Source organism: Hermetia illucens, chromosome 4 (genome assembly GCF_905115235.1).
Source record: "Hermetia illucens chromosome 4, iHerIll2.2.curated.20191125, whole genome shotgun sequence".
Lineage (NCBI taxonomy): Eukaryota > Metazoa > Arthropoda > Insecta > Diptera > Stratiomyidae > Hermetia > Hermetia illucens.
Window position 1 is genome coordinate 53231848 of NC_051852.1, and position 15975 is coordinate 53247822.

General features: G+C 41.4%; 1 protein-coding gene across 3 annotated transcripts in view; it reads left to right on the plus strand.

The window, feature by feature from the left end:
- The window catches only part of LOC119655906 (flotillin-2), a 364992-nt gene that overhangs the window by 304025 nt on the left and 44992 nt on the right, over nt 1-15975 (plus strand). The gene's annotated exons all lie outside the window — the stretch shown is intronic.

A 15975-nucleotide genomic window follows, 5' to 3' on the forward strand; every position in this document is an offset into this window, starting at 1 on the left:
TCGAGATCAATCAGAATCAGAACCAAATCGCGCATTCAAGGAGTTGATCTATTGAACTTGTGACCTGAAATAATGTCTGGTGAATATCATCATCAACATCGCAACAACCGGTAGCCGGTCTAGCCCTGCCTTAATAAGGAACTCCCGGTTTTGCGCCGAGGTGCACCAATTCGATATCCCTAAAAGCTGTCTGGCATCCTGACCTACGCCATCGCTCCATCTCAGGCAGGGTCTGCCTCGTCTTCTTTTCCTAACATAGATATTGCCCTTATAGATTTTCCGGCTAGATCATCCTCATCTATACGGATTAAGTGACCCGTCCACCGTAACCTTTTGAGCCAGATTTTATCCACAACCTGACGGTCATGGTGCCAAAAATTCTTCAAAGGATTCTTCTCTCGAACGCGGCCAAGAATTCGCAATTTTTCCTGCTCCAAGTCTCCGAGGAATACATGAGGACTGGTAAGATCATTGTCTTGTACCGCAAGAGTTTGACCCTATGGTGAGGCGTTTCGAGTGGAACAGTTTTTGTAAGCTGAAATGGGCTCCGCTGGCTGTCAACAACTAGATAGGAGAAATTATCAACGGTCTCAAAGTTGTAGTCTCCTATCTTTATTCTTTCCGTTTGACCAGTGCGATTTGATAGTATTGGTTGGTTGGTTTTTTGTGCTGACGTTACAACTATATATTTCGTCTTGCCTTCATTGATGTGCAGCCCAAGATCTCGCGCTGCCTGCTCGATCTGAATGAAGGCAGTTTGTACGTCTCGGGTGGTTCTTCCCATGACGTCGATATCGTCAGCATAGGCCAGTAGTTGGGTGGACTTTTAAATGATCGTACCCCTTGCATTTACCTCAGCATCACGGATCATTTTCTCGAGGGCCAGGTTAAGGAGGACGCATGATAGGGCATCCCCTTGTCGTAAACCGTTGTTGATGTCGAATGGTGTTCGAGAGTTATCCTGCTGCTTTTATCTGGCCTCGCACATTGGTCAGGGTCAGCCTAGTCAGTCTTATCAATTTGGTCGGGATACCGAATTCTCTCATGGCCGTGTACAGTTTTACCCTGGCTATGCTATCATAGGCGGCTTTAAAGTCGATTAATAGATGGTGCAACTGATGTCCATATTCCACAGTTTTTTCATCGCTTGCCATAGAGAGAAAATCTGATCTGTTTCTGATTTGCCTGGAGTGAAACCTCTTTGGTATGGGCCAATGATGTTCTGGCCGTATGGGTCTATCCGGCTTAGAAAGTCTTATAGATGGTACTCAACAGCGTGATATCTCTATAATTGCTGTACTGTATGATATCTCCCTTTTTATGTATGAGACAGATAATGCCTCTTTGCCAGTCATCAGGCATTGATTCGCTGTCCCATACCTTGAGCATAAGTTGATGAACCACTTGGTGTAACTGGTCGCCTCCATATTTAACTAATTCGGCTGTAATTCCATCGGCTCCTGGCGACTTATGATTTTTTAGCACGGACTGTTTCTCCTATGCTTGGTGGTGGCAGTATTTGTCCGTCGTCTTCAGTTGGCGGGACCTCCAACTCGCCGATGTTCTAGTTGTTCAGTAGCTCATCAGAAATCAGATTTGCTTCTTTGTCTCGGCAGGATGAGCATCGAGGTGTCTTTTCCGTCTGTGAAGTCGCTTCTCCGCTCGCCGGAGTTCGTGATAAGTCTTCCTTCTTTTGAAAATGCAGCATTACTCGGTATGAACCATTCTTCCGTTCCGTTGCTAGCTTACATTCATCGTCAAACCAGCCGTTCCGAATTTTTTTCCGGCTGGGGCCAAGTATGTTTGTGGCCGTATCAGTGATAACGTTCTACAGGTGATTGTGAAGATCATTTGTTGATTCTTCATCTCCAGGATTTCTGTTGACTGCGGTTATTGCGGCATCTATTTCTCTCTTCTAGGTGTCCCGGAGGGTTGTGTTGTGGATGGCTTCAGTATTCACTCTGACCTGATTGTCAGACGGGATTGTAGGTGGTGTTGTAATTCGAGCCCGGTGTACCATGCCTACGAGATAGTGATCCGAGTTTATATTGGCCCCCCTATATGTTCTGACATTCATCAAGTTTGAGAGGTGGCGGCATTCGATCAACACATGGTCAATTTGGTTAAAAGTGGTTCTGCCTGGAGAGGCCCACGCGCAAATCAGGTATTTCCAACAATCATTTTGTGCGATATTGCTAACTGAATAATCCGCAGTCCGTTATCATTGGTATTCCTATCTAAGCTATGGGAGCCAACGTATCGCCTGAATACGGGCTCCGTCCCTACTTGACTGTTGAAATCTCCAAGAATGATTTTAACATCATACTTGGGACGGGCTTCGAAGGTCCGCTCAACTGCCTGGTATAAGGTATCCTTCTCCGACTCTGCAGTCTCCTCTGTAGGGGCGTGAACGTTAATGAGGCTTATATTTCTAAACTTGCCTCGTAAATGCATAGTGCATTGTCTTTCGCTTATATTTTCAAAGCCGACAAGAGCAGGTTTCATTTTTTTTGCCCACTAAGAAACCTACTCTGAGCACATGGTTTACTGGATGGCCGCTATAATATGTGGTGTAGCGACTCTTCTCCAGGAAACCGGTTCCTATCTATCGCATATCTTGCAACGCTGTCACATCAGCCTTATATTGGGACAGGGCATCGGTTAGCTGCTCAAAAACATTCGATCAGTACAGGGAGGGCACGTTCCATGAGAAAATACGCAAATCGTTCATCCCTTGTCGTTGCCAGGTTCGTAGTTTTGAAATCCGTCCTGTCCGAGGCTCCTTTCGTGGCTTCGTAACATCGGTTTTTCGTGTAGGGTTGTTAGCCCTACCCAGCCTCCAACCTGGAGGACCCGTTTTGAGGTGCGTCTAGTGAATATGGTGAGATAAAAATTTCCTTTTAAATACAGTGGTACAAAGCGAAACTCAGGCACTAACGTATTTTCAAGGTAAGGTGTAAAACAATGCCTTGTTGCAAGATGGAAAAGTTCAAAACCTACCGTTTGCTCCTACAGCACAGTTATATGAGACTTTTACTCACTAAAGCTACTTCATTCTCCTTCGCTTACCCCGCGGGATTGCCATTTCGGTATTACGTCGCGGACTAGTATCAGTTACCAGCTGCGGCTCGTATGGTTATTTGTCACTTTCCTGCGATCTCCTCCTTCCTGAGCAGATTGTGTATTGCATTCATTAATTTTTCCTCCAAGTTGTTTCAGAGGCTAGTAAGTGGTGCACGATATTATCTGGTGATAAGTGCGCACCGTTGTCGATTTCCTCCTCTGCTCCGTGTGCGGCGAACCTCGGGCAGTTAAAAACCATATCCTGTGCATCCTCCGGAATCATCTCCCATGCCAGGTAATATGCGGACTCGTTACGCTCGAAACGACAAAGGTATGTCCGGTATCCCTCGTGCCCGCTTAGGAATTGAGTTGAGAGACTTCTGGAATAATCCTGTGAGTCCAGCGTCCTTTTAGTGAATCATCCCATCTTTTTTGCCACTCCAAAATAGCTTTACTTCGTGCTAATTGGTACAGGACTGGTCGATTGCATATGATGGGTCATAGAAGCGTCGACCCTCGTTCGCCAAGATGTCAATGGGGATCAATCCTGCCAATCATTCTTGCCAACAATGTAGCTACCCCGGAAGTTTGTTGCTAAATTCTCAAGACGGGGTTTGAATTTCAACCTTTGTTCAATTATGGCTCCTAGATCAATTCTGATTATTTTATTTGCTTGCTTACTTCGTTTGCTGATCAAAACTACCTCGATTTTATGCCCGGCGAGCGCCAAACCAGCGTCTACTAGTCAAGAGCTGATTTCAAAAATTGGCTCGCTTGTGAGGACCTTGATCTCCTCTATATCTTGTGCCACAATAGACACTTTAATATGGTTTGCATAATACTACTTTGGGCAGTTGCAGCTTTAAAATTCCGTCATACATTATTACCCAAATGATAGGACCGAGGACCGATCCTTGTGGAACCCCGCGGGTTATTCTATATATCTTAGGTCCATTGTCTGAATCGTAACAAAATTTTCTCCCTTGGAGAAATTCTATAACTATGCACACTAGGTATTTGGTAGGGCCTAATTTGGCTAAAGATGCAATTATTTTGCTCCATTTTGCAGTATTAAAGGAATTTTTCATATCGAAAGAGACTACGGCGCCAGATTTATTGGCCTCCATTGCTTCGTCCATGATTTTCGTCACCGTACTGATCACAATTTAGTAAATCTTGCCTTTCGGAATCCGAACTGCCTATCTGAGAGACCTACCTCCCTTTCTGTGATCGGTACAAGCCTACTGAAGATGACCCGTTCAAAAAGTTTCCCGACGCAGTTTAATAAGCATATAGGCCTATAAAACCAAGGATCACCCAAAAGTTTATTTGGCTTCAGGGTTAGTACAAGCTTCTGTTGCTTCCAATTTTCGAGGAAAATCCTTCTTTCAGGTACGTCGTAAATGTTTCAACGAACCACATTAGAACCGCTTTGATGATCACTACCAAAGCTTTATCTGGAATGCCGTCTAAGCCTGGAGTTTTTTCGGCAATCTTCTTCGCGGCTTCCAGCAGTTCTTCTGTGGTTATCTCAGGAATTTCATCGAGATTTATCTAGAAATCATAGGTTCGATTCACTTGAAACTTGTTGGAAGCGAGTACTAATAATATCAGGGTTGATGATCGGTGGTGAGCGTTTGCCTTTGATTAATGCCATAACTGCCTTGTATGCATCTCCCCGCTTCCTGACATAACCTGTTGAAGTTTTCAGTTTTACTTGTAGATATAGCTGCTCTCAGTGTGTTCCTCCCCTTTTTATATTGGTTATGGAACTCTTCAAATTCAGGTCGGTTCCTGCTACGTTGCGTTTGCGAGTTCTTCAATTTTGGCATTCTACCAGAAGTTGGGCATTCGTTTCTTGCGTGACGGCGTGGCATGTGTGCTTGAATAGTTTCTCAAAATGTATTCAATTTTCAGACATTGTTTCTCTGTCTGTCTGTTAGTCTGGCTGTAACACTGACTTTTTTCCAACACCGCTATAACGATTCAAACGAAATTTCGAGGACATATGAACAAAAGCTGAAGAAGAAAAAAAATGGAAACTATCAAGTTCCAATATGTTCCACTCCGATATCTGCTTAAATAAACTTTTCAAAATTGATTGAACCAACTGCCTTAAGTTCATCCCAGGAGTACTAAATTTTGCACCAGCATAGAGAACAGTGTCGTGCGTAATACTGTCACATTTCGTGGAAACTGCTATTAGTATCAAAGTTAGTTATAGCAGTTCAAACTTATCAATTTCCCGGGATTTTATTGCATCTTAACCCATGCAAATAAGATGTTGACATTATAATTAACGAGAATAATTAACATTCGACTGAAATGTTAAAGTTCCATTTATGAAGAATCCACTTCTAATTATCCCTTTTTAAGGTTTTGTGTGAAACAAAATCTTATTAAAATCGATTCGTTGTCTGTCTGTCTGTCACATCCAATTTACTTAGAAACGGCTAAACCAATTGTCACGAAATTTGGCGAGAACGTGTGGTCTGTAAATTCCTTTACATGTAACGGATGGCATCATTTTACACGTTGTTTACGAGGTGCTCCCCATATATGTGAAAGGGGGTGTATTTTTTTTCACAAAATATGGTCGTCTGGGGCATCAAATGAAAGAGCTCAATCTATACTTTTCGAAAATGGTGATATTTTTGATACCAGGTCGAACATAGGGGAGTGAGGGCTCTGTTATATGTGGATTTCCTCACATTTGTTAATAATCTTGAATTGCGTGTGTGAAACCTATGAGGTTGATTATCAATCTGACTATCAATACAGTGTTGGCCCTTCAATAAATGGAGCGCGGAACTGTCATGCGCTCATCGATTCTCACCCAGGGAAACACAAAACCTTTTATACCAAAAGTGTTCAGCTGCCGGTTTCCTCACTTATTTTTTTACCGTTGGCAGGTGGAACGTTTCAAAACCTGCTACCTATAGAGACTCATACTCATTCTCTTCACAGGGCTGCTATAAAGGATTGGGTCGCGAGGCTGGATCAGTTCTTAACTGCTTCATAACTCCTTTGTAACTCAACAACATTTTAGAGTGTTAAGCGTCTATCTGCGGCAGCCTCCAATTGGTCAGCGCGCAATAAAACTGGGGCAATCAAATGCAACATGCTCCACATTTTCGGCCATGTTACCACATCTCGAGCAACATGCTAACTAGTCTTAACCAAATTTATATAGGTAAGCACGATTACTTCCATGTCCACACTCCTAGTTTAATTCCCCGTGGGTTCGTCCACTCCATTTTCGAATGTTCGGAATGATGCGGTATATCCAACGCCCAATTCCTTCTCCTTTACCATTCTGCGATAGATTCCCAACCTGCCAGCTTCCGTGGAAATATACTAGACTCGCTTGCATAAGTTTTGTTGTAGATATGCCACGCTGGCTTAAGCACTGCATACCCAGACTACACTTTGCCGATACGCCATTCCTAGATTTCTGCAGTTTAATTGGTTTACCAGAATAGTTGCCCAAATTAGAGTTGCATCGCGTAGCACGGAACTAACTACCCTTGAAATAAGAAGAGGTCGTTTTAGTTCACCAATGTTCTGGAAATCGTTATAGCGATGGAGGAAGCTTAAAGCCTGCTCAATGTAATTTTTTTCTCGAATATACCCATATGGGGTATCAAATGAAAAGTCTCAATTAGTTCTTTTCGAAGCAGATATTAATTTTAACATGAGCTGTAAAACGGATGAGTGGGAGATCCGAAATGCTTTAATTACTTCAAGAAACGGTTATCAGAAATTATCCTGCCGAAAAATCTGAAAAAAATCACGTACATTGTGCCTAGACATCAAAATACTCTCCGTTACGATATTTACCCTTAAGTTCATGCTAGGTCGGTAACATTTTACAAAGGTTTTAGTATAGAGCATCATACTGGAAAATTTGGTGAAAATTCCACTATTATTAACAAAATTTTAGCAAGTCAAAGTTGCCTCTTTTACGTTAAATTAGTACCAAGTCGAATCGAATATCGGGTATATTGTAAGTATTATATGTATAAAGGTAACCGTAGTCTACCCAAAATATTCTTACACAAAAAAATCAACAAAACCTTTCATCACTGAAACGCCGAGAACGAGATAGTGGTCCTCTATATGTAAGTTCCGACATTTATCGAGACCGAAAAGTGACGTGGTTCAATCATCAAATGGTCAATTTGGTTGAAAATGGTCTTATTTGGAAAAGCCTACCTTTGTTTGTGGACCGCTTTCAACGCAAACCAGCTACTTCCAATAACCATTTCGTTCGGCACTGCTACTTGAATAATCCGCAGTCCGTTATCATTGGTATCCTTATGTAAGCCAAGGGAGCCAATGTATCGCCTGAATAATGATTCCGCACCTGGTTGGCTGTTAAAATCCTCAAGAATGATTTTGACATCAGTTCTGGGACAGGTTTCGAGGGCTGGTTCTACTATCTCCGACTCTACAGGCTCCTCTGTAGGGGCGTGGACGTTAATGAGGCTTATATTTATAAATCTGCCTCGCAAGCGCAGGCTTTGAAAGCATAGCCTTTCGTTTATGTTTTCAAGGCAATAACAATTGGTTTCACTTTTTAGCTCTAACACACTTCAAGGCCCTGATCCAACATGGATTGTTGCGCCAACGATTATTATTATTATAAGGCACTAACTCCGAACAAATAGTTTACTGAATGGCCACCATATATTATGGTGTAGTGGCTCTTCTCCAGGAAACCGGTTCTTGTCCAACGTAGGTTTATATTGAGACAGGTTATCGACTAGCGGCTGGGAAGCATTTTTTTTCTGTGCAGGTAGCGCAGGTTCTATGAGTAAACGTGCAAATCGTTCGTCCGTTTTCATTGCCGTGTTCGTCATTGCAAAATCGATCCAGTCCAAAGCTCCGTGCGTGGCTTCCTAACAAGTTGTTTTCCATGTAGGGTTGTCAAATCTTCCCAACCGCCAACCTGGAGGACGAGTTGCTAGAATTTGTCCCATTTTTAGGCGCAGGAGACGACTCGCCTTGATCATTCTCCGTCCACAGCTTTTCTGTAGGAAAGAACTCTCAGCGGTCACCAAATGCAAATGGAGATAGGGTTTGACAGTAGTACTGTTGATGTTGGCTCAACTGGCGTTTCCTAGGTTTTATGCTTCATCGTGGGTACCGAACCACGTGTTGCCCTGGGACCTATTCTATCATTGCCCACATATTTTTGATGCACCTTTTCAATCTCCAGACTTGAATATATTTGAACATTTGTGGGCATGTTTGTAGCAAAAAATTGAAAAACCACTCGATTTTTAACACGAAAGACTGTGATGTAAATTACTCCATTCAATTCTTTTAACTGTTATTATCTTTAATTTAACAAATACAATAAACAGAAATATTTACAACAAATACAATAAATAGAAATATTTAAGAAAACCAAAAAGTAGAAAAATCAACTCCTTTCACTTTAATTAGTTTTTGACCTGCACTTTTCCCCAAGATGTCAAGAAGTGCTTAAAATGAAAGGAACTTAACACAAAATTCATTAGGAATGTTGCATAATGATCCCTGTACGTTTCCCCAAGATTCACTCTTAATTTTATACCTATGAGTTGCCACAAACTTTTTCATAGAACCCTACAAATGTTTTATGGGGTTAAGGTGTGGAAGCTGGAGAACCGTTCCATATTTGGGAATTCGGCTGACAGAAGCCAAGCTTTCACCTTTTTCTGAATATCCTAGAAAATTATTGTGCATGAAATCGTGCTTCATTGGCATTTCCTCCTCGACATAAGGTACTAAGGTACTCAGAGTATTTAGAGATCCTCCAGCATACATTCTCTTTCTCACTAAATAGTTAAGACCAGCAACACCAGCAACTGAAAAGCAACCCCAAATTATAACCTATCCGACTCTATGAATTATGATCTTAATGGTATGGATATGAGGTGGGGGTGCGGAAAACCCTGTCTTAATGGTATACTCCTGGTCGAACTTTTCATCTTCAGAACGCTGAACAAAGTGTTTGCCGTCTGATCCAAACAAATTTTACTTTGTTCTAATAAACCAAAGTATCCTTTTTCCAATTTGCAGGTAGAATATGCTAATGGGCGAATTTTCACCTTTGCTTTACGTTCTTTTTACTATAAAAGGATACCTTTCTTCCCGCTCTTTCAACAAGCTCCATTTCTTGAGGACGGTACGACTAATTAGAGATATTTTAAATGGACTGTTTTCAGATACGTTGCCCAATAACAGATCGAACACTGTAGGCGCTTCCCACTTTCTTCTCCTATAAAAACCTGGTATTTAGAAGATACTATGATATTTACTATTTAACTTCAGTCAGTGGAAACCAGTCTAACATAGATCAACCCGTAATACTATTTTTTTGTTCATTGGTAAGAGTTGGCCCCCTATTATTTCTTTACAACATAAGGGAAACTTCTGTCAGTTTCAATTTGAGATCCGATTTGCTCATTTGTCATACTTTCATTTATTAAAGATTAATGTGTATAAATATTCCCTTGTTTTGTAAGGATATTATATTTGCATGAGTACCCTCTTAATAGCCTCAGAAAAAAACATCTTAATATCTGAGTTCCACTTTGAGTCACTGTGCAGGACAACTTTCGTAAAATACCGCAGATTGTCATCATCATCATCATCAACGGCGCAACAACCGGTATCCGGTCTAGGCCTGCCTTAATAAGGAACTCCAGACATCCCAGTGTTGCGCCGAGGTCCACCAATTTGATATCCCTAAAAACTGTTTGGCGTCCTGACCTACGCTATTGCTCTATCTCAGGCAGGGTCTTCCTCGTCTTCTTTTTCTACAATAGATATTGCCTTTATAGACTTTTCGGGCTGGGTCATCCTCATTCATACGGATTAACTGACCCGCCCACCGTAACGTATTGAGCCGGATTTTTTCCACGACGGTCATGGTATCGTTCATAGATTTCGTCGTAATGCAGGCTACGGAATCATCCATCCTCATGTAGGGGGCCAAAAATTCTTCGGAGGATTCTTCTCTCGAACGCGACTCCCCCAAGGACATGAACATTAATGAGGCTTATATTTCTAAATTTGCCTCGCCAACGCAGAGTGCATAGCACAACAGCAGGTTTCATTTTTTGGCTGACTAAGAAACGTACTCGGTGCACTCGGTTTACTGGATGGCCACTACAATATATGGTGTAACGACTCTTCTCCAGGAAACCGGTCCCTGTCTAACGCATATCCTGTAACGCTGCTACATCAGCCCTATATTGCAACAGGGTATCGATTAACTGCTTAGCAGCTTCATCTCTGTACAGGGAGCGCATGTTCCATAAGAAAATGCGCAAATCGTTATTCCTCTGTCGCTAGCAGGTTCGTCGTTGTGTAATCCGTCCAGTCCGAGGTCCCTGTTGTTCGTAACAAGTTGTTTTTCGTGTAGGGTTGTCAGCCCTACCCAACCCCCAACCTGGAGGACTAGTTGATACAATTTGTCCCGTTTTTTGGCGCGCGAGACTCGCCTTCATCCTTCTTCGTCTGCAGCTTTTCGTTAAGAAAGAGCTCCCAGCGGTCATTAGGTGGAGGTGGAGATAGGGTTTGGTGGTAGAGCTGCTTGTGCTGGTTCAGCAGGCGTTTCCCAGGTTTTATGCCCCATCGTGGGTATCAATCCACGTTTTGCCCTGGAACGTATACAACCCTTTGACTACCAGATTATCATATTGAATAATAATTTCAACATGTCGAATTTCCTATTCTTGTCGTTTTTCAGAAAAAGTTCACTTCAAATGCATTAAATCTGTTGTCGATATCATGTCCCTTCCATAGTTTCGTTAGCTTTCAATAGCTCAAAATACACGACCCCTTTCATGCTAAATACAATTTTTCGGTAGTTTTCCGTGTTATCTTTACTGTCCATAACGAAATCTCCATTTTAAAACCGTGCAAATTACCTGGAAGGTAATCTAATGCACAATGTTCACCGTAGATGTGCTTCAGCTGCGGTTTTCTTGGCGAAAAAGTAATGCAAAAAAAATCCCGCAAATGCTACTTTATTGGTACAAAAGATGCCATTTTCAACCCAAACTTGGAAGTCTTATTTGTACACGTTAAAAGTAATTTATATCGCGTTTGACAGCTGCTACATACATATATCAAGTTTATTGTTGCACCAACGTCCCGAAACTTTAAGTGTTGCCATCTTTACTAAAGGTTAAAGGTTATCGTTTCCTTGTAGAAGTCTTTAAGCACCCTCAATCAATTAGAATATGTGAAAGGTGATTTAGATAATTCACGTTTACCTTTCAGGTAGAGTACAAAAATTATTAGTTACCCAATTATATGATTAATCATAGATATCAGCTGCAGGACCAAATTGTCTCGGAAAGTAGGCAACGCTGTGGGTTTTATGGCACCAGAAGTGTGTAATGTATCATAAACTATTAAAACCCAGTGAAACGTTTGCTGTAATTTTTTACTTATTTTACTTATTTTTAAATATATAATTTTTTTTTTACAAAAAGATTGCATTCTTGGTAACTATGCAATGGCTTGAACCCGGTACTGACCCATAAATTAGATCAATACAATGCGGTATGATGCCAAGCACGAAACCATTGAGGAAACTGCATTTTCAAAGTCGGTAAGGGCAAAGCGGGTGCTATCAACATCTCCCAGTTACTCCAAAGAAAGCATAGGCAGGTACCATCACACTTTTTGGAAAATTTCAACCTAACCTAATTAATGATAATTCTCGTAGCAATGTACATTTCATATCAATCATAAGATTACGCTTCGACTGTGAACTGGTACCCTACTTTTGCGCACTGGTACTGTTGCCAAGCAGCTACTGAAACTCCGAAAAGAGGGTGAAACACAAATAGTAGAACTGAAGGCATATTTCTTATAGAGCAGGGCACACAGAAAAGGACCTCAGTGAGTTATCCTGTTATACAAGATAACCTGCGCTGTCGTCGTGAGATGAAGGCTGATTACTTTAACTGAAATTTGTGTTTTTCTGTCATTTTTAAAGTTTTGTGTCAAATAATCGATTCAATATCTATCATCCGAAATCTATTAGACCACCATTTTCCTTATTCACATGAAATTTCGTTGGGATTTTGGGACTACGAGCTTACGACTATGCAAGTGAGGGGTGTAACACTTTTTGTAAACATTGATATTTGGGATATCAGAAGAAAGTCTTATTTACCATTTTCAAAATAGAGCTCAATCCTAAAATTATTTACAAGAAAAGGTCTAGGATTGGATTCTGGAATGAATCCTGTCCTTAACGTTGAGGCCTCACAGAATGCTCGCTTTCTCTACCTTGAGCAGGAATTCTAGTAGTACACATTAACGGTTCTGAGGTTAAGGAAGAAAACATACTATTGCTTCCGTTATCGATGACGATGTTGAATCATAGATAAATTCTAACAAAATCAAGGTTCAGCGTCTGACCGGTCATCACACTTCTGCCTAATTAAAACCTAAAGGATCCAACTAGCATTCCCTAATCAATAAAATTTTCTTACTCATAGCAATCGCCTGTTGTACCATGTATATATTTCTTTGAAATATCCGATCGTGCGATATCAACCGGTCCCTTACGGCTGTGAATGAAAATTTGACGCCTACAGTTATTTAGCTTTATGATCATACCACTGAGTCTCAGGCCGCGCAGCATTGAACCCTTCATCAAAGTAACAATTCTTCAGTGTCAATGATTATTAACGCAACATTTTTTTACTTGAAGTAATCAAGACTTGCTTTTTGTTAGTAATATTTACTCTTGCAAATTCCGTTACTTTGGGAACCACTTGTTCCCTTCATCAGTGCTACAAGCCATACATTTATATAATCATGTGAAATTTTGGACGAATTCTGTGTTTCTGTATATAGAATTCTTGAATGAATTAAATCGACTCATAAAGAGCTACCTAGCTTCCGACCGGCACCTAGTAAGAGTTTCTGGCTTGTAGAAAAAAACTGAAGGAAAATTTCCTGCAGGGATTGGGATATCTTCCAATCTAGCCAGACCTCCATCAAAGTTTTCTCATCCGTTGTCTTCGCGGCCAGCGTTGATATCTTTCTCGTTTTCAATATGTAACCCGTGTGTTTTCCGGCTCTCAGTAGGTATAATTTTTACTAACGTACTGACAAATGCTAAGAATCAACTCGTATTGGACTAGATTCTCCTTAGGGCTAGGTAATCTCTTCAGCCTCGCTGGCCATTAATCCAGTTAGTATTCAATATCCTTTGTGTCATAATGGCTGAAGTGGTTAGAGCGCTGGACTGTCGTAGGGCAAGGTCGCGGTTAAAATCTCAGTGGTGGCAGAGAGATTTGTTATCGTGACTGAATGTCGGATACCAGTCGACTCAACTGTGAATGAGCACCTTAGTCAAATCAGGGTAATAATCTCGGGGGAACGCAATGCTGACCACATTGCCTCCTATCGGGTACTGTAATCCTGTAGTGCATCGTTACGGTCTTCAATGAAGTGCTCTAACCCACTTCAAGGCTCTGATCCAATATAGATTGTTGCGCCAACGATTATTAATTACCACCACTGGTTAGACCAATCTCCCGGCCCATTAAATGTCAATTTTTTCAACGGATAGGTGATCCGCTTGTCAATCGATCGATTGATCCTTTGATTGCCTCCTCCAATTACTAAATTGGAGTGCTGATATCGGTCTTCATCGAACTGCTCAATGCCTTTTGGTTTTTTCTACTGGTTTTCGTCCAACTGCTTGTCCTCTCTTCGAAAACCGTTTTGAGTAACCGAATACCGTCCATATGCGGTGCGTCCTTAGCCCTTTGACATTTTTATAACTTGATAAACCTAGGAAAATCAGGTTTATCACGTATTTCAAAAAACTCCTGGCTGTACTTATTTATATTTTTCGCTTTTTTCGTTAATGGCCGAATAGATTCAGCTTCTCTTAATCAAGAAACAAATAAATAAACAAATAATTTGATTGTGATTTTTTTTGTTTCTTAAATAATTCTCAATTTTCGTCACATACAAAGTACAAAATTTTGAAGAAAAATAATTGTTAAGTAATAAATAATGAATTTTAAGCTGCCTACAAATAGAACAATTTAATGCCCAAAGTTCTCCTTACAAAGGAATCATAAAGGTCTTCCTACCTGACGCTTATTAATGCTATGAAAATAGCCCCTTTTCGAGGCGCCATAATCTTTCAGCGGGAGATGACCGGCATAATTCTTCGGCGATGCTAAAAAGGGGCACCTTCTCCTTCCTACTGCATTATCCCATCATCATCATCCTCTCGTTTCACCTGGGGATGGGGTTCAAAATTAAATTCTACCGTTTTCACATGAAAATGGCCCCAATTTGAGGCGCCTTAACTTTTTAAGCGTGAATGACCGTCATAATTAATGGTGTTAGAGACGGAAACCTTCTTCGCCCTCATCCATATCCATTAATCCTTTCTCCTTAACGAGGTCAGATTGGAAATTAAAACAATACCATGACGACATAACAAAAACCCACCTTGAAGGGCTTTGCTAGAGGAGGGGTGACCACCACGAGCCTCCATCATAATTGAAGGAGCCTGGCCCTCTCCCCGGCACCCTGCAAAATTCTGAAGGGGTCAGAATGTACACACTTAATTTTCAGAAACTATAAAATCTGAAAAAATTCTGGTCTCAATCCAGTATCTGCTTAAATAACCAGATAGGCGAACTTCTTCACATTTGCTAATAATGTTGAACTAATCTAAAGAGTATGGAATTAAGGATAATCGATAGAGTACTTAAAATATAAATACCGTTGTCACTTAGCACGACGAAGGCTTGTAGCTTTTGAGTAACAGTGGGCTTCACTTTTCCATATGCTACTCCTATGTTATATAGCAACACAGAAATAACACTTGCATAGAATAGTCAACTTGATTTAGGTATTGAGATAACTACATTTTCAGATTTTAGGCAGGGCAGCGAAAACAGATCTAGCGCTCAGTACTCCAGATACCCACTCTCACACCCTTTGACGCCATCGAAAGCTTTCTCAAGACCGATGAAGAGCAAATGCACCGAAGGTCTAAACTGAAACACCCATGGTAAAATACAACACCACGTTTCAGGCCGAAGGGGTCTGTTCGCTTGAACGTAACTACAACCCCTATGAAACTTACACTAGGGTGCAACCGCAACAACCGAGCTGAACGCACATGAAACAGGAATTCTCCTGGAATATATAAATTCAAGGAGTATCCTGGTTGCTATAATATCAGTATATCCTTGGTAAGGGTCCGTGGCCAACTGCCACTTCAGATGAATCCCTGTGCAGACTCCGGTCTGATCACCCTGATTAGGCGTTTAGAACATTCCTCTACTGTATCACGGCCGGCAAACCAAAGTAATACAGCGTTTCCCGTGGCCAACACTATGGAGGTTTTCTTCCTTGGTTTGACCGACAGGATTGCTATCCCGTCTTCCTCACTGCCACCACTGAACACCTAATTGCAGGTGCAGCAATAAATAAATCTACTGAGAGACCATCAGTCTCAGCAACTTTACTCCGATTGAGTGCATCGGAGTTCCTGCGCGTCGTGCCCGCCATCAATCGCAGCGGTCAGTAGAGTCTTCAACCCCTTTTGTTCATCCATCCGCTTCCGAGATTATGCAGTCAGCCAGATCTTATGACGACCCTTCCGGACGTGGCCTCCCACCATTATCATTACGGTCGCGAAGACCCTGATTCTCCACAAATGTCCGAGTAAGGTGTTGTCAGATCCCAGCTTGACATTCAGATCCCTCATCACGGTCGCAATGTCCCCTTTAGGAAGCCTTCTCTGAAGAGCTTGTAATTACTTGGAGAACTTCTTCTCCACTATATCGCATTGCAGAAGAGAGTACTTTACCGAGCAAATTATTTGTGTTCATATATTGCTATAGAAAAATGGTGTAC